Genomic DNA, 20,307 nt, shown 5'->3' on the forward strand with positions numbered 1-20,307 from the left:
GTCTGCCGGGGTTAACTACGTCCTTGCCAAGCGTCTTGCCTGCACTTGAGGCAAATATTTCGGTCTCGTCCCGGGCAATGGAAAGTTATGATCGAGACACCAATTAATGATAATTGGTGCTCTTCATTGCGCTCACTTACCTATATAATCCATAGGAGCCTCAAACGCGCCCTTAAAGTCAGTCCCTGGAGCTGTTTAGGAACTTCCTACACTCACGAAAGGAATCCTCGTGGATCGCAAAGCATTTGGTGAAGTGTTCTGATTAGAGGAAAAACTTCTTCTGCTTTTACTTCGAACTGAGTTAAACAAAACACGAACTGGTGTTAAGTTTGAAAGTTATTTCCGATCGCAGGCAGTATCCAAAATCACCATTTGATCGTAATGACAACGATAGCGTTGCATTTCCGTTACCCCAAAAACTCAATTTCGCTCAAGGCTTACCGACACTGGCCGGTACTTTACTACTATTCGACTACCCTCCAGCAGAGAGAAAGAGAAAGAAAAAGAGAGATTGAGAAGAAAAAAAAGTGACGTCCAATGAGGGCGAAATCATTATCCGCACTGCAATCGACAGCTTCCGATAATTACTCAGATCCGTTCGCTCAGTGCTCGAGGACTTCCCTCCAACCTCCCGCAAAACAGAGTGCGTAGCATCGGCCAAGCTCCTGGCCTTCAAACAACCATATCGTGCTCATCGTTCGGGGGGCCCCATTTGTTTGAACAACGCTTGAAACCACTTTAAAATTATAATTAATGGAAACTAATTAAAACTGTGCAGTAACTTGGGCAAATAATTATAACGCATTCAGAAACGAAATTTAATAACAATAATGACGTCTCCATGCAACTTGTGGGCTGGTCCGGGCACAGGTAGGTAGGTGTAAAAAATGGTCCGACAGGCGCCTTCCCATCGCCATTTCCTTCTTGGGCTACGTTTCAGCAAGGGAGCTGAATAATGCGAATCGTCAACAGTCGAACTATTTATCGATGTTCGTAGTTGGCACAGCTTTTGTTTCGGAGTTTGACAAGGTTTGTTTCATTTTATCGATATTTGTCGGTTTTGCTGGTTGGGCAAGTAATAGTAGGGAGCACCGAACACCACCAGTTTGGCTGTGGTTTTTGTTATCCGACGATCGAAATGATTAATATTTTGTTGGTTGGTTGATTTGCTAAAAATTCTAGGTAACACTTTGAAGTGGTGGTTGACTTTTGTTTTGTGCCTATTGATTGATGATGTTATTTGATTTTGTGAACCAAATACAAATTCAAAAGGTAAAACTATACACCATAAAAACACACAAACACAATTGAACATAATTGAATTTTAACATTGAAGTGCAATTGTTGCAAAATAATTTATTTAAAGATGGTTTAATTAATCACTTGCTAAATGTGACTCAAAAACTGTTCCACCTTTCCTGAGAATTACAATCGTGCTGTTGGAGAGGTAAACTATTTAATGAAGGATTCTTTGAAGGTACTACAATTAAGTAAATTAATTAAGGAAAGAATAACAATTAGATGTTGTGCGAGACTAAATTTAAAGTCTTCGGTAACATCGTCCTTTAATGTTGGCTGCCTCCCGGTTCACGGTTGAACATTGATCGAATCAAACGTTAAGACCGAGTAGACAGGCAAAGTACGTGTAGGGTAATACGAACGTTCCAATCTGCTAGAAAAACTTCAACTTCAACCAGAGGTCGGCATGTAATGTCTTTTGTCCATTTCGGCTTTCGGTGCAAGGATGCAGCAAACTGTATGCAAAAGAAAAATGTGACAAAATGGAAGAAAGTAACACACACACACACACAAAAAAAGCGAACGAATCCTCAACTCAAATGCACAAATCCGTCCCGTATCAGAAGGGCAGCAGCATACAATCGCCATACGTACGGGTCCCCCTACCCATCGGACCATGCGCAATACCGAACGGACGCAAGTCATTCGGCAAAAAGGGATTATTTAATGTGTGCCAAAGGCTGGCCAGGACAATGATCAACCTTAGAAGGGTGAGTGTGCGGCTTGAGGATAGTGCAGAGAGAAAGAGGAAGGACACACTTTGCATTAAAATCTATCAGCTTGTCACGGGAAGATGGTCGCCGAGGGGCGTTTGGGTTGTGGAGCAAGGTACGAAACGGTGCTCGTTACCCGTTCGTGCCAACCGTCGTCAGGCAGCTCTTTGTCGTTTTCTTTTCACTTTGTTGTAAGAGCATTAAAATTGAATGGGTTCAATACGAACGACAGATCATGGATGCACTCCTTTTACCCGATCCTTTCATCCGTGCTGTGCTTGTTCCGCTCACTGCACACGCCATCGCCCGGTTTGCACACCAATACACCTGGTTTGCCGTAGAGTCGTAGGCCACCCAATTTGCCACAATGAACCGAAAACCCCGGGACTTGTTGAGTTGTGTCGGAAGCGAGAAAAGAGATCGGAACAGCGAGCTAGAGGGAAAAAGATAGCAAGTGAAAGAGACGTAACGGAAAAGATAGAGTACCTCAAGCCCATTTTGGACGTGAATTCATTCTGCAGGGAAATGGATGGGAAAAGAAAACATAACCCGGTATCCCGGTGTGTGTGTGAGTTGCACATTGCAAAAGGGCCAGCAGATGATGTAATTCCCTTTTTGCAACGAGCACCCAAGCACCGTTTTGACGAAAAGCGGGGTCTTCTTCCCGACGCTTTTCGGGCGCTTCAAAGTTCCGAAACAGTTCGCCCGAGCCACCATTCAAGCGAAGTCAGTGCCGAGTGCAAGCGGGTGCAGTGTAGCAGCAGTTCAAAGCCTCCACACAATGGAGTCTCCTCGACTGATGGTGAATGTAATGGAAGGAACGGAAATGGAACCAGAATTCGACAAAATCTGGGGGTCTGAGTTCTTTAGCCCCACAAACTATGTGCGGTATGTCCTCCGAAGGTTTTGGTTTACGGCAAAATCCGTACGCAAACCGATTGAACGTAGCTTGGGCTGGGTGAACGTGCCGGAAGCAAACTAAAATACAATCATTTTTATTGCAGTCGATACTTTTCCACGACACCGAGTTTTATCCGTGACCGAACTTTTCTTCTGAAACCTTCAATAGGGGTTAATAACTATTAAATTTTATACTTTCTTGAGCTTCCGCTTTTTTCTCCTCTGCCCCATATTCCCCAGCGAAAAAGCTCTTTACGGGTTGCAACTGATACTGGTACAGGGGTGGAATTTTCCCCTTGTCCCAGCGGAGTGGACACCGTGTGTCTCGGAGGAAGGATTTTTCCAATCGGTGATCTGAATCGACTCTGCGGTCTGCGGTGGAAGGAGCGCAACCGGAGGGTTTGTACCGAAATGGGACTTTTGGGAAAGTAGATTTGGAGTGAAAGTTTTCCTTTCTATAAATACAGGGCTTAAGCAGCTACGCTAAACTTTGTTCTTAACTCCTTGCACTGGATGGGCAGCTTGGTGCGCTCGGTGGAGGCGCCTGGTGGAGGTGCCTGGAGGAGACGCCTGGTGGAGGCGCCTGGTGCACCAAACTTAGACCACGGCACAGATGCTTTGGTCGATCTTCGATGTGGCACTAACCATCCCAGCAACTGCAGGAATGTAAAACGGACGAATGGGAGATGGGTTGAAGATTTTCCAAGTTGAAAATCCTCCACCAACGAGCCAGGGGCAGGAACGGCAACAGCAAAAGGCTAAGAAGAAAGGACATACGAAAAAAGTAACGTAAGTGCAAAACGTGCTGAAAAGGATGCGTGGCTGCGTGGTATTGCAAGTGTTGGAAAATTCAAAATTATTGCTAACCACGTTATCCTCCCCCAGGGAGATGAAAGAGAGAGAGCGGGGAGGGCAGTAAGAGATTAAAGGCGGACATGGATATGAGAGGAGCATGTGTGAGCCACGTGCTCACAAAAATACAAGTTCATGAATGTCGTGCTAAAAACCTCGCGATATATACAACGTTTGTCTTTCTTTCTTTTTTTGTGTTGCAATTTTTCCCTTCCCCGAAATGATCCTTGTCCACACAGGAACAAAGCAGCCACACACACACACGAGCGGCTGCACTCGTTGGACAAAATGTCGTAAATTCTGGTTTATTAACTCCCTGTACCCGGTACTTGGAAAAGACTTTCGTGGTGGACTTTTCGGCAACCGCCGAGCGTGCAGATCAGTTCCCCAATAAAAGGGTAGATTTATTGACAATCTTTTTCCCTCCTTCTTCACTTCGTTACAGCATTAACGGAGTGGATTGGAGGGCGATGAATTTCGAAACCTTCATTCATAACGGGCTAAAAGGTGGGTTTTTGGTCCACTTTCAGTCACATTGAGATTATTTGACGTGACGTGTACCGAAACCGATACTGGCTGATACTGGTCTGATGATGATCGGGATGATGGCACCAGAAGATGTCCTTTGAATCTGGTTTGATTTCTCACCTCATCTCCACGCGGCACAGACCGCGTTTCCTTTCGGGGTTTTGCCATTTAACTTTTCTTATCGTTCGGTGCACACACTTTCCCCGCTTGTGCCTCTGTGGCAACATCCGAAGAAGTTGGGACGCTCACGCTGACATCTGGTTTTGAAAAGCGTTCTTAAGGCAAGCGGAAATGATATTTCTGTGGAGTTTGTAATAAAATTGATATATACTGTGCGGGTTGTTCGCGCTCGTCCCCGTTCGCAAAACCATCTGCAAAACCCCTCGCCAGGTATCATCTGCCTGTCTGTGAGCGCATCGTGTGTTGGTTGGCATGCTGTATCTAGCTGGCTGCTTTGTGTCAAGGTGGGTTTTTGGTTTTGCTACAGCGGATTCTCGTTGATTTCATTTCATTCTTCGCTTTCAAACGACCGGAAATTGAAAATGAAGAAGCACTGGGCAGGGATAAAAGAAACCCAAAATTAACGAGCCTTCTGTTAGCACGAAGGTAAGCTTTCTTCGCAATTTTGTTGTTGTTGGTTTGTTTGCTGTTGATGTTATTGGTTAATGTAGGCCGATTCAAACAAGCTGGCAGGTTTTGACAGTATAAAAATGTGTTATTAACATTTTGCCTCTTTGTTGGGAATTTATTTTAGCTGATAAACGTTTGACTTTTTAAAATATAAAACAGCCAGGCTGGAATGATATTTATTATATTATCAATTTCACCTAATTTTCCGATGGATTGGGCACTAAATTTTATTAGAAAAGGACAATGAGAGATATTTAAAAAACATTTCAAAAAACAAAAAACAATGAGAGAACATAAAAAAACAGTATTTTATACTTTAAATTTAGAAAAAGCAATGAATATGTTATAAAAAATCAAATTTATAGTTTGAAATGTATGATAAATTCATTTATAAATCAAATTAATAATTAAACAAATCAGTTTTCAAATAAATATCATTGATCATAGTGTCTTATCACAATATTTAACTTTAATCATGATCATCAAAATTTTTATTGATTTTTTCATTAAATAAAGGGCCTTTTTCCTATTAGATAATGAAGCTCGAAAAAAATTCTTCTTCCCACGAAATTACAGATCAATTATTATTTAATTTATTAATGTCAGTAAGATAGTTGCAGTGTGCAAAATATTTCTTGTTTTTTTTTGTTTTATTTAGTTTGTTTATGTATTAAATTTGATTAAAGTTGAATGATTTTTAAGTGTTCAGTTAATTAGTATTATTATATATTTAAGTAAAATCCCTGTCAGTATTTGAAGATCGACAACTTTTTTCTTAAAACTATCTATTCTAAAATGAAGAAATCACTTCATGGCAGATTAATTGCTATTACATTGACATTAGTTGAATATTTATTAAAATGGAATATTGAATATATCAATGAGTAATATTTACAAAATGGTAGATTAGAAAATGAAGTTATTTTAATTAACCTTAATTTGCAATTAAGTCTAATATAATTTTGATTTGAAAGCTTTCAAACCGAAATCTTTCCCATTTGCCCTTTGAAACGTTTAAGGGTAATCAACTATAGCAATCGTTTGATTTTATCTATAATATTTCTCTTGCGAGAAAAGATAAAGCGCGTGATACTGTTTATGATTAATGGAATGTATATTCCATTAATTATCCATCACATCCCAATCGTGCAAATAGTTTCGTAGAATAGGAACGCTTTTTCGACAAGAAGTAACAACGATTCAGCCTTTCGATTGGGCCACCACCATTAGCCTTTCGCTCGTCACGATGGTTATCTCGTTTTCTTCTACAAATACACCAGCGAATAGAAGCATTCGGTCGCTTTACCGCCGCCACCGCCGCCATCAGCCAGCTCCAAGGATCTATTATTGAAAAGTTAAACAGTTCGCTAGAAACGGAGATAGTTCCCTATCACTCAATGATTGATTGGGTTTCTTACAAACATTTGAACGACTTGCGGTGACTTATTCATCGTAAAATAAGTGAACTCTCTGTTTAATTTCACATTTGCCTTGGTACGCAACGTTTACGCCGCCAGCAGGTGGAATCGATTTAGGGAAGCCAACCACACAGCCACCAGCTCACGTGGTGGAACCGTGGGCCTGGAGGTTACGAGCACGATCGGTCGTTTCGGGAGGGTGTTTTTTTTTATTCGGGTTGTTGGCTTTTCTTTCCCAAGTGTTTGGGGGTTTTTGCTCACTTTTTAAGGAAGTAATTTACCGTTACGAAATTCAAAGTGTAGCACCGCCTAGTTCGTGGAACACGCTGAAAGAGTTTGATTGCATTTTTATGGTGACAAAATCTGTTGATGTGACCAAAACGAAGGTAGCGGGGGATGGTAAGCGCACGTGGTAAGCATTTCTCTTGCAGGCACAAAATGGGTTTTTGGGTGAAATGGAGGAAGTAAAAAGAAGAAAAACGACAAAAAACCCTGAGAAGCATTTTCATCCCTTCGCCAGTACACCAGGAAAGGCGAAAACTGGGGATTGATGAAGAAGAAAAAAAAACTTTACCCCGGAACCGTTTCGATTGGGAAACACCCTTTCTCGCTCCACTCGAGAGGAAAAACTTTGACGTACGAGTTTGCGGTCCGGGATACCTTCGCTAGGTGTATCGAATCGTTCAATCTGGAGCGCGTCTTACCCGGGCCCGCTCCGGGCTGATCCCGAGCTACGGGGTGATGAATGCACGGGTTCGGAAAATTTGAATAATGTCATCCATTTTCATCCGCGCTCGAACGAACGGGCGTGGTCCGAGACGTGCGGGTGAAATTACAAGAAACAAAGGTGCTGGAAGCCGTATTTGGGAGCGTCAAGAGTACAAAGCGAAACGAGCGTGGTATTCGATTTCGCACAAATTGATATTTTATTCCCCTTTTAATCTTCACTCTACGTCGATGTGCGATGCCTTGTCCGATGTGTGTTTGTCGGGTATGCCATGGTATGGGATATGAGATTTGGAATACCTTTTTTTTTGGTTTGTTTCGTAGGCCACACCGTAAAACGGGTATTTAAATGTTCCTTACGAACTGTTTCCCAGACAACACGACGTTTTTCCCTCGCCACATTTTGAGCCATTTTTGTTACATACATTTTAAATCGTTTTTCTTCCTGTTTGTGGTTGGATTTTAGAGCAGAAAATCAACTGATGACGTTCCTTGTTGTACTAAAACAGCTACGAGCAATTCTAGCAGGTTTTAATTCCTCCAATCTGCAGTCTGCTTCAAGTATTTCATCAGTAAAAGCATGAAACACATTTACAAATCGCAATCGAACACTTAAAAATGTATCTTTTATCATTTACATTTAATATATTGTATTGTTACGTTGACATGAAAGCTGTGTTTAATTCTTTAAACAAAAACTTTTACAGATATACATAGATCTAATGAGTCAAACATCCTCGCCGATCGTTGTGAAAATATTATACGACGAACACTTACATTTTTTAAAGAATTTAATTTAGTTTCATAATTGATTTAGCCGAAACAAAGAAATAAATGACAGATTAAAATAAATAAAGAAATAAATAAATAAATGGCAAATAAATGTATTACAAAATCGAATGATTGAAAAATATTAATAAATGAATAAATCAAATAATAAATACAAAAATAATAATAAATACAAAATAAGCGAATAAAAACCAATTAAAACAAATTAATCAAACAATAAGTAAACATTTCCAGTTCATGAATTTATATTTCAGTTTCTTTTACAACTTTGCCAGAAATTTTTTATATTTACGCTGTGTGACGTTAATTCAACCAACAGCTACCCTGGGTGTTCCGATCACTGTCCTAAACAAGCATATTAAATTATTACAAAAGAATTCAGCTCGTTCGCAAAATAATAAAAAAAAAATTCACACATTAACCGCCATCGTCACGGTGACAACAATATGGAAGCCATTGTGATTCAATCACACCTGTAGGAAATAGAACTTTTATTGAGTAGTTTGTTCATCTTTACCTGCCCATTCCATCACCAGCGCATTTGCCACGTACGAAAATCAGTCGGTGATATTACATTCACCTCCCTTGTCAGCAGCAACCCAAAATCCCCAAGGGAATTCTGCCACGGAACAGGAATATCATCAATTTTCCCGGATTCAATTAATTTCCCGTTGTTGTGATTTATATTCTCTCCCGAGGTTTTGCACAAACACTGTTCCCCGTGTGCTATTTACTTTTCGGGGACGTTTCAGCAAACAAGACGCATTACATGAGCGTTACGGAATCGCGTGGGGTGGGGATAGAGACAGAAGTGCCGATCGAATTTTCATATGCTACCCTGACTCTGTTGCTTGTTTTGGTGCGTTTTGGTGTACACCTTTTTTTGATACCTAGTGTTCCAAACTTCAAAGATCCACACACACTAAGCGTGAGCTTTAGAAGCCTAAGAAACAAATTAAATATCTCCCGCGTACTAATTCACTGCATTCAATCATTCGCAAAGAAGTACGGTGGGTCCCCAGCGAAAGGGAATAACCATTTTCTTAAAACACGCTTTTGATTGCTCCATTCCATCATGGCGTAGCGGCGTAGTCAGATTGTCAAAAATGGCGAAGGATTGAAGAGGCGAACAATATTGGGAAGCTAAGGGTTGGATTTCAAAACACGAGGGCTTTTTTTGTTTTAATAAATTCCTTCCTTAGATAAAGGCAAAATAACAAGTCGGTAAGGAAGATCAGCGAATACACTACCGCAGGTACGTTTATCGTCCACCGAAATGCGGAAGAATAATTCCGGAACGATTTCGCAGAAAGACATTGATTAAATACCTTAACGTACTCGGTGTGGAATTAAACCCTTGAGGAGAGATCTTGGTTTTCTTTTTGCTGTGCTTAAATGTTTGTCCTTTCTTTTTAACGAAGCAGAAACATCTTGAAAATATCCAAATAATGGACGGTAGCGAGTAATCTAAACCAAGCCAGCGTTTGAGTGGATTCGAAATTGAAAACATAAGTTGTTTTTATAATAGAAAAACCCACGGAAGGCCTGATTTTTGGAGGACACTTTTTTCTTAGGCTGGAATAAAAAAGCTTTCGCCGGGTGAAAACTCACACCAAACTTATCTATTTTGTACATTGAATGTAAAGAAAAACAAATTTTGCGCTTAATATTAATTTCCTTTCGCTCGAGACGAAGGGAACAAGCAAACTCATTTACCATATTACAGGTGTAATTTGTTATTCCGTACCCTGTTGATAGAAGCGAAATGGAAAATGGTGAGCTTATACGTGAAGCATACCCCCTTGAGCCTGGTGTTGTCTAATACGGTACCAGATGTGATGGAATCGTACACTCCGATTGTTGATGCTGGCAACAACATACTGCGCCCTGGCACAGTATTCTATTCCATTCCTTTCTGTTTTTCCCCTTTTCCAAACCCCCAACCCCGCAGCGCTTTGGCTGATTACGCCATTGGAATACTAATTAAATTTTGTAGTCTTTTATCACACCCTCGGACACATAGTGCTGGCCAACCGGGCCAAACTGTGCGGAATGTCCGGAAAAGCGGAAGATATCGCTTGGTCTTGCGCTTATCATCGCATCCGTCCCATGCTCCGTGCATTTGGTGGTGATTCCCTTCCCAACACCAAACACCACCGCTGGGTTGCAGTTTTCTCGTTTCAGTGCTTCCGGGATTGCTTCCGGGATTGGTTTTGCAAAACCCACCACTGGTGGAAATGGTGGAAATCTAAACCATCCCGCCCCGGGTCCCGGGTTATAGATAATACTTTTGCTACTGCATCGTGCCGTTTCAGGAGGTCGATGAGAAGTGAAACGGAACAGGCAACTGGAAAGGGTCTGAAGGTTCTATACGGTCCGCAAAAACCGGATGCATCTTGCCTCGGTTTATTAGAGCTCGTAGTGCCCGTAGTCGCGTTGTCTTTAGATGTTCCAGCGCTTCCGTTCGGTGCGCAGGAGTTTGCACCCATTTCGGTACCATGCAAAATGTAAAACCCCCCCCTTACCATGGTGTGTGTGTGTGCACGATGCGGTTGTACTAGCGCTTGTTCGTCGTACCACTTTTTCATACATATACCCACCCTGCTATCCTTACGTTGGTCCTGTCCTGACGTGGGAGACACGAGAATTCCCTGCTTTCCTTTCGGTTAACTTTGCCGTTTGTCGGTTTTTTTTCTTGTGTGTGAAAGCAGGGGGCAACATCATGTTTGCCCGGATGAAACATTACACATATACTACTTTGCGATAATTAAGGCAAAAGTGTATGAATAATCACAAAACTTCACTGAAGCTGCTAATTTACTAGATGAGTTTCATTCCGGGGGAAAGTATTATTTTTTTATTTTATGATACTTTCCCGTTTTCATCACTCAAGGATTGTTTGTAGCAGTGTAGGGATGGTGTTTTTTGTCTTTTAAATTGAGATTGAAATGAATTTGAAAATTGCCATCCAATAACAACTGATGAGGTAGAAAAGCAACAATTAAATAAATCATAACAATAAAAATTTAGTAGATTTAATAAAATTTCAAATTAATAAGAAATATTTCAGGATCGTAAAACATACTTTCGAATGTGGTGAGAATTTTTTTTAAATGAAAAGTAGAGTTATGAAAGTAGAATCTGAACTAAAACAAACCCATTATAATCCCTGCAATAAATCAATTTGGGCTGTAATTCTCTTTTGTCTTCTGACTTGTTGTAAATTTATTATTAATATTCTCAATTATTTTGCTGCAATTTTGAGATGAAAGTTTTTTTTTATTTTAAACTAGCTTACCCGGCAAACCTAGCTTTGCCCTTAAACATGCCTTTTGTAATCAATGCAAACATTTTGAGTGTTCAATCTTGATTCGTGTGGTATTATTAGAGCGGTGATTAGAGAATATCGTTGATTAACTGAAAATTCTTAAATTATTGCCATTCTTAATCCAAATGATATTCCCAATCAAAGCAATTTTTCTTATTTTTTGTGGCTCTTCTTCTTTTCTGCTACTTCTTAAGGCATTTCTGACTTTCCTTGACGATTGAGATTTCATACCATGTCCTTCCGTGTAAGGTGCCGATTCCACATGTACCACTGAGCCGCAAATCACTAAATTGCATTTTATAATTATTCCAACACTTGCTTTTTACTTACTTATCACTCACTTTACGCTTTAATGAAAAAGTTGCACAAATAAATCGTCGCACACATGACACTACTACTTTGATTGATTTATTCGTTAGAGCTTGTTTGTTTCAGTAGTGTTCAACATTATTCGTGTTGAAAAAATGGCTATGCCTACTTGATAACCCCCGTAGGAAAAACAGAAACGAACTCATAATATTGGCCAGAGGCCACCTAGTGAAACGAAAAATTCGGGGCTAGTTCATGTATCGCCGAATGTACCTTTAAGGGAAAAAATTTACATGAGCTATTGAACAGTAATTAAACTGCGAGCAACTCCTGAGTCACTTGGGCTTCTTGTACGTATCAAAACGAAGGACTTATTGCACCATGTTCAGAACCCTTCCCACGATGACCAACGCATGCATTCGCTGAAAAGAAGCATCAATTGTTGATCCGATGTATGGAGTATTTTTTCTAAACTATCACCAAAAGCATTCTGGGCTAGTTCATGTATCGCCGAATGTACCTTTAAGGGAAAAAATTTACATGAGCTATTGAACAGTAATTAAACTGCGAGCAACTCCTGAGTCACTTGGGCTTCTTGTACGTATCAAAACGAAGGACTTATTGCACCATGTTCAAACCCCTTCCCACGATGACCAGCGCATGCATTCGCTGAAAAGAAGCATCAATTGTTGATCCGATGTATGAAGTATTTTTTCTAAACTATCACCAAAAGCATTCTGGGCTAGTTCATGTATCGCCGAATGTACCTTTAAGGGAAAAAATTTACATGAGCTTTTGAACAGTAATTAAACTGCGAGCAACTCCTGAGTCACTTGGGCTTCTTGTACGTATCAAAACGAAGGACTTATTGCACCATGTTCATGGGCCCTTCCCACGATGACCGACGCATGCATTCGCTGAAAAGAAGCATCAATTGTTGATCCGATGTATGAAGTATTTTTTCTAAACTATCACCAAAAGCATTCTGGGCTAGTTCATGTATCGCCGAATGTACCTTTAAGGGAAAAAATTTACATGAGCTAGTGAACAGTAATTAAACTGCGAGCAACTCCTGAGTCACTTGAGCTTCTTGTACGTAACAAAACGAAGGACTTATTGCACCATGTTCATGATGCGGAGGACCATCACTACACATTTTTAATTTTTACATTTTATAAATATTACTACACTTATCTTGATTTTTACTTACTTATCACTCACTTTACATTTTATTAAATAAAATTGCACAAATAAATCGGCATGTGTACCTGCTTTGATTGATTTATTCGTTAGAGCTTGTTTGTTTCAGTAGTTCAACATTATTCGTGTTGAAAAAATGGCTATGCCTACTTGATAACCCCCGTAGGAAAAACAGAAAAGAACCCATAATATTGGCCAGAGGCCACCTAGTGAAACGAAAAGTAGCGGTAAACCTATTCTCATATCTAACGAACGTTCAGCGAAAATTTCATACAAATTGGTGCAGCCGTTTCGGAGGAGTTTGCACACTAACACCGCGACACGAGAATTTTATATATATAGATTATTAAATCTTGCTTCGCATGACAGGACACCAACGGATCACAATGACTGTTGGAACACTGTTTACGATTTGCAACGCCACCATCATTATAAAGAGCGGATGGTGTCTCAAGCGAAACAATCGTTCTTTAGGTTAGAATAGATAGGGGGCAAAAAAGCCTTTTAGGCTCTCTCTCTGCTCTATCATCGCTAAGTCAAATGTACACAAACGGTAACTATTTTCACACGAAAGAAAACGCGCACTTTTTCGAAAATTCCCGCGAGCAAACAATGACCTTAGAGCTACTTTCGTCAAGACAAAGAATATTTTTATATGTTATCCTTGGTAATGTTTTCTCTTCTTAAATTAAAACTTTTGTAATTTTATTAGTTCTTTTAAAACATATTTCTTATCTCTACTATGTAGAAGTTTTTATTAACAGGTACCATCTTTTATTTGTTTTTATTTATTTATATTGAGTTATTACGGCATTTAGCCGTATTGTACCATCTTTTGCTGTTAGATATTTCATGATTCAAAAAGATTTTCGTTTTATATCTGACAGATGAAGTCAAGAACCTCCGCTTTTAAGAAGTATTGGTTACTGAATTTATCATTTTGTCTCAGTGTGACATGAATACATTAACGTCCATCCTAAGTTTAAATATTTGTCTGGTTAATAGAATGGTGTTACTACAAACTAGCTTTGATAGAATATCTGTGTTATATATTAGTAAATAAAAGTGTTTTATCACTTCACTTATTTTTTATAAAATTTTGATGGTCAAATTATCACTGTTCAATAGCCTCCATATATCACACTTACGGATAATTATTTTGTAAATTTAACATTTGCAAACTTCAAATTAATCATTAATCGATTACAAGCTCATCCATCATCACTAACTCATTTTCGTTGAGTTTTTTAAAATAAGTACTACGAATTTTCTATAACACCACTATAGCCAATAATGTTAAGCTAGATCATTCCAAACCTAAGTTAAAGCTATTGATTACCAACGCTACAAATTGAAAATATAACCCACTCTTATCATCCTGCAACACTTATCTGTAGGTAGCTGGCCAGTTGTATCGGATCGCTACAGTCTGTCCATCAACATGACAGGTTATTTTCCACCATTTTTAACAATGACACGGACGCTTTACCGACATACCGCGGATACACACCGAACGAACTTACGCCAGCACCTGCCACATGTTTGGGCACGCCATTCTTCCGCGTACACATCGTTGCCATCGACATTCCAAATCGATCCCGTTGATGCGGTTTTCGCGAGCTTCCATTTTACTTAACGTTGTGTTCCATTTTTCTGTGTTTCGTAGCACTGTTGTGCAGAAAAGTGTTAAGAGGGGTTCTCGATGGTAAAACAGAAAAACGGCGTACTTTCCCTATTGTTTTCAATGGACCGTAACACCTTTACCGCACGAGGAAAGGAATGAAATATTTTGCGTGCTTTTCCTTTCCTGCTCCTGTTCGTGTCACTCGATTGTGAAATCGACATGGTATAGGGGCTCGTGATGATGAAAAACCGATAGCGAGCTATTTTCTTTTAGTTTTGCCCTTTTTCATCCTCAACTTGCAAGATTAACCGTACATGCTTCAATCGTGCACCATCAGGACACATCCTTCCATGCTGGACCATGACCCACATGGTGCCGTGGTCATATGGTGGAATGTAGGAAATATTTTATCATCATAATAAATTCATCGAAATAACAATTTTTTCATATTTAAATTCCCGCCATTCGTCACAATCATCGATGGGCAAAGTATGTGAACATCGAGCCGGGGTGGTTTGTTGGGTGGCCAATGTCGAAGCTGTAACGTTCCTGGCTGGCTACCCTCAATTGAGCACGCATGCATGCATACGCTGGTGCTTTATTTTCAAAGACGAAGACACAAGAGCGAAAGTAAGCTGTAACATTGGATGTGGAATTTTTGGTTGAAGATGCTTTCGCATCATAAGACGCTAAACATTATTTTGCAAAATGCCACAACAGCAGTAAGAATTTAAATTATAAATTTAGTGATACGTTTGGCAAGCAAAAATTCAAAAATAAACATTCCAACGCACTTATAGTGGGAAGAAAATATTTAAGAAATTCTTTTTGTGAGATTAAAACAAAACTAAGAAATATATCACGAAATATACAGCAATATCTAGTTACGATCTAAAAGCAAAACATCACACAATAATACCGGTGAGATTGATAAGAAAAAATCATAACTTTATTTGCATCTGTACACACACACACACCGACACACACTTGTCACACCAAAGCGCATGATCAATCACAGATCGAGCATGCGAAGTAATTAAGTTGACGCCCACTCCAGCGGAAATGTTACCATGGGTATGTAGTTTAATAATTTCTAGACATTTCACTACGCCTTGCTTTTGCCCTCTTTTGATACAAATATTAAGTAAAGTTGGATAAATTACACCCACTTTATTTTATTCGAATAAAATTTTTGGGATACTAATTTAAGATCAACTTTAGTGCGGGAAAAATCCAAAAAAATAACCCTCGCAACAATCGTGTGTATTGAAATCGGGCGCGTAAGCCATCGTTAATATGCAGGGTACGGTCCGGTGCTAACACAAACAGAGTAATCTCTATTTCGTGCCCTTGGTGGAAAAATCTAAATAGAAACCCCTTTTTTGAAAAAAGCTGCGCCACCTGTCGGTTGAAGCGTTTTAGCATCGATCGTCGCGAAGGGCAAACAGCACAAGGATCAAGCATATCATATCGGTGGGGCGGGAGAAAATTCGGACAAAAAACGTCGATGGAAGGCATCGGTTACTATGTTAACCGGGGGGGTTTCAATATGAGGCAAACCGGACCGAACCAACAAAACAACCCCCGATACGCGTGGATGCAAAACGATGTTGCGCCACTACTAACGCATCCCCTAGTGTCCTGTATCGAGGTGCAATCTTTCGCTCTCTCTCTCTCCTTCTCACATATGACAAGCGGTCAGGTTATCGTGATGGGACACTCGTGCCCATACTCCATCTTCACACAGCCTGTTGCTGGATTTTCATCGCACGCTCCAATGAAAGTAATGAGATGAGCGAGGACCCCACTTTCGGGTCTGGCGCAACAGCACCACTACAGCGGGAGCAAATGTTTGATGGCGCACCATAGCAACAGCGAGCGGCGAGCGAGATGGCAAATGGTTTTATGTATAGGCGTGAAGCGAGCGATGAACGTTGGGCCGTAATAGCGATCGGGACGCCGTTTGGAAAGCATGCGTGCGAGACAAAAACGGGGATTGGGATTGGGTGCCGGAAAAAATATTGCATGCTCTTTGCATATTAAATGCAACGGCAACTGAACCATACTGCACGTCAGGTGGAATACGCTGCATGCTGCATTTGCAGATAGAGCAAATCCGCTAATTTCTGCCCCGGTAAAAAAAACGGAAGGAAAGTGAAACGTACAGCAGCAGGTTTGTCCGATTTATTGTGGAGTGGATACGGATGGACAAAGAAAAATCGTGATTTTTGAAAGAATACAAATTGAATGATCAGTTTTGTTTTGTGCTCAATAGTAATTCATGTAGTTTGTGTATACAATTTAGAAGAACAATTTAAGTGATGAGTGACTTCGAAAGTAAATAACTTCCTTTCTACTAGTGACTAGTGCAAAGTACGGAAAGTACAACCTATCATCTTGCAAGACGGATTCTTCGACCGAACAGAAAGTGAAAGATTGTGTTTAATTGTGTTGATACATTTCGTGATTGCAACAATAAAAAAAATCTCCTTCAATACTAGCAAAACCGGACCGATTTGATGGCAGCACCCCCTAACTAAGCACCTGTGCGCTATTTTAATGAAAGCTCCATGCCATTAGCTTAATGAAAAACGACTAACAATCTGCGAGTTGAGTGAAAGACGTAATTAAAGTCAATTAAATCAGTGCTTTTGCTGTTTTGCACGGTTATCTATATACCAGAGATAATCTGTCGAGGTCGTGTCGACCACGGTAAATCCTTCAGGCCACATCCAGGTGGTACAACATCCAGGCGGGGCAAAAACGGGAAGATACGTTGCGTTCCACTGGCCAACAATCACGCAAATACTGCATTGTGTAGTTGTGTTTTTTGCGTAATCGGGAAGAAACCATTTTTATGGGAAGGGTCATCAAAAAGACCGGATTGTGGAGCTGTATTTGGAGCTGTAATTGTGTGGTTGTTTAGTGTGCACATTTTCTAACATTCACTTTACAAACATATCCTAAAGCAGAAAGTGTCCATTATACACATTTTACTTCGTTGAATTACTGTGCTTTTCTTCGTATTTGGAGCAATTTTCACCAAAAAACCTGGACAAAATGGAGCCGGTTGGATCGGAACGCTAGGAAACAGGTACAAACAAGCTTAAGCAGTCATTACTTTAATTTATTTCGCAGTTTTAATCCACTGATTTAGTGACAGCTATTTCGCCAGCAAGAGGGAATAGAACATTCCCAGCTTGTCCGCTATCTGGCCAAAAGTCAGCTTTTTGGGGGACGCAACTAGATTTAAGACCTAAATCTTCATCTTGGCTAGCGTCTTGCAGGCGGGAAGATAGGTTCAAAACATTCGCTTATGCAGCACAGTGGAAGGAAAACCAATTCGCTGGAACCAATCGTAATCCTTCCACACCGGTTGCGAATGTTTTAATTTTCATTATGCGACTAAATGCGCCACAATGGGGACCCGGATTAATGGGGTTTAGGGTCACGGATAAGTTAGATTATAACGTGGTTCGGAGAAGTATAAACAATTTTGTAGACCACTAACATGCGAACATGGCTTAGTGGTTGCGTTGCCGACACTCGTTCGGGTGCGTGAAAACTGATGAAGAAAATTAAAACAATATCCGAGAGAGCATACAAATGAGAAAATTAAATCTTTGCTTTGAGTTCAAAAATACTTTAAATAAAACAGATATCAATTTTCTTATCTATGCTTTTAATTGTTAAAATACTTGTGCAGAGTTGAATAAGTAATTTTAACTTTTTTTTTATTATTTCATGTTTAAGTACAAGATTTACAAGTAGAAGTAAAATCTTTATACCATTTTTTTAAGGATTTTCAAAGTAAAATCGATTCTCTGCAAAGCATTCTCAACTCACGCCTTTAAAAACATTCTGACAGGTCTATTTTGTCAAATGTTGACAATAATTTTAACCAAGGCTCGGAAAGTTGTAAGGACGTCAAGCTTAATATATTTTCGATCATCTTGAAAATGTTTGGTTATGGCTGTAATTTTACCTTTTGAACAGTTTTTGAACCTTTTGAACCTTTTGAACAATATTTCATTAAAATAGTTTTAAAATATTCTTGTATAACAAAGACAATATTACCCCATATTTCAATGCTTTAACAATCACACACCTCTTATCTTAACTAACATTTTTATCTCATACACATCTTTCAAGCTTTTCGTTTTAAACCATTAAAGCTTCCCAACGAACAGCAAATGGTCGTGCAAAATTGGTTACATTTCGATGAAATTCACGTATGATGCATAAAAACAATTTATGAATGCGCTCACCCGACGTTGCATTCTGTTGCTGCTTTTCCTCCCTTTTCTTTTGCAACAACTCGACTGCATTGTCAACTTACGGTTGGAAAGCATAACTTGTAATCGAAAAGCGAGATAAAAAGACCAACAACAAAAAAATGGTAAAGAACCATTATCATTTCCGGCGAAAAAGGAAGAAGCAAAAAGAAGGGAAAAACAACATTGTCCATCCTTGATGGTGAGATGGAACAATGGATGCAAGTGTGTATGTATGTTCGTAAGGCGAACGAAATGGAAAAGCGAAAACTTTTTCCCATGCTTTTAATTCACTTTGTAAACCGTCCGAGTGTTGTCCGCTGTGACGCGGCCGGGGGTACATTCGCCAGGTCGTGTTGAACGAACGCGAAAACTAGCAAACGACATCCGGGCACGTCAGCAACTTCTTCGGACGATGATGTCAACGGTTTTTTCCCTTCTTTTTGGTTTCACTTCTGTTCCCTTCCGTACAGTGCCGATGCTACAGAACAGTGGACACATACTGCCACAAGTACGCTATGTTTTAGGGCATGTTGTCGTCCAACATCTTACAGAACCGATTTTTGGAAGGTACATTTTACGAAGCTTATTTTTGATGCCATTCGTTACACGGTTGCCAGCACTAAGCACGAGAAGCGCAAGATGGTAGATGGACACCGGAGGAAGAAAAAACCATTCCAAGACCAACGGTGCAAAGACACGGGAAGGGTTTTTGGTAACGAAGAATATTTCCCAAGCTTTTGGTGATTTGATTATGTCGTTTCGTTGCACGGGGGCCCAATTAGAAGAATGTTTGAAAAAGGGTTCTCGGGCACGAAACAGGCCCCCACCTTTCGGGCTGGCGTATTTCTTTGTCTCAATCAGCTGCTGATTGGATTGTTCCTGCCCCCGATAATGATGCTCGGGGTCAAGTGTAAGCGCCGTTGTTGCGAGTGCTTTATGCTTAGGTAGGATGAGTTTCTTTTCTGCTTTCCTTAGCTTCCTATTGCCTGTCATTTATCTGCTCAATAGAGTGGATTTGTTTTATCATAATTGGATAGAGCGTCTTAACTTTTTCACTTCGAACGATCCCGATATTGGCATCAGAGTGCTGGGAGGCATTTAATTGTAATCGGTTCTATTTTTAATGGAGGCTTTGGACATTGCTGCAGAGCTCAGGTGTAAACTTTGGAACCATTTGTGGATTATTTTCAAGTTGAACTGAATTTCGTGGAGGTAGATGTCGAATCGTTGTTTGAGGACCTATTGCAAGTTAAAATCAATTCTTTGCAAAGTTTTCCAACATGACGAATAATACATGTCGTAGATGCTTTGTATAGAATTAATTTTAAAAAGTTTCAGAAATTGGGAAAATAATCTACTTCTACACATTCTAGTTCAGCTTGCAACAAATCCAGAAAAGGTACTTCTATTGATACTTAAATTCTACTTTTCTTCTTTTGTCGACCTGTAACCTCAAGCTGTTTTGGGCTGCCTTTTCTGGCTTTTCTTGACTTCATTTACTCGTAATTGAAAACTCAGTCCTGCATCCGCATGGGATTTAATATCCTTGCCCATCGTCTAAAGGCATATACATAAACGACAATTATCCCAAGAACTCGAATACATTACACTCTTCTTTTTAGCATAACTTACTATTATAATTCTTTAATAATTCTTTTATTCAGTCGCTTTATCAGATACAATTTTGCATACAATCTCGCAAGAATATGGAGTC

General features: G+C 39.8%; 1 protein-coding gene across 15 annotated transcripts in view; it reads left to right on the forward strand.

The window, feature by feature from the left end:
• Positions 1-20,307, forward strand: part of LOC125770974 (CUGBP Elav-like family member 4) — a 468,092-nt gene that overhangs the window by 188,505 nt on the left and 259,280 nt on the right. The window contains exon 1 of one of the 15 annotated variants that reach the window (XM_049441125.1): positions 17,008-17,410. The exons of the other annotated variants lie outside the window; for them this stretch is intronic. The gene's annotated coding sequence lies outside the window, so the exon portion shown is untranslated. Of the gene's footprint in view, positions 1-17,007; positions 17,411-20,307 lie in introns of those variants that run through there. 15 annotated transcript variants of the gene reach the window in all.

Source organism: Anopheles funestus, chromosome 3RL, assembly GCF_943734845.2.
Source record: "Anopheles funestus chromosome 3RL, idAnoFuneDA-416_04, whole genome shotgun sequence".
Taxonomy (NCBI): Eukaryota; Metazoa; Arthropoda; class Insecta; order Diptera; family Culicidae; genus Anopheles; species Anopheles funestus.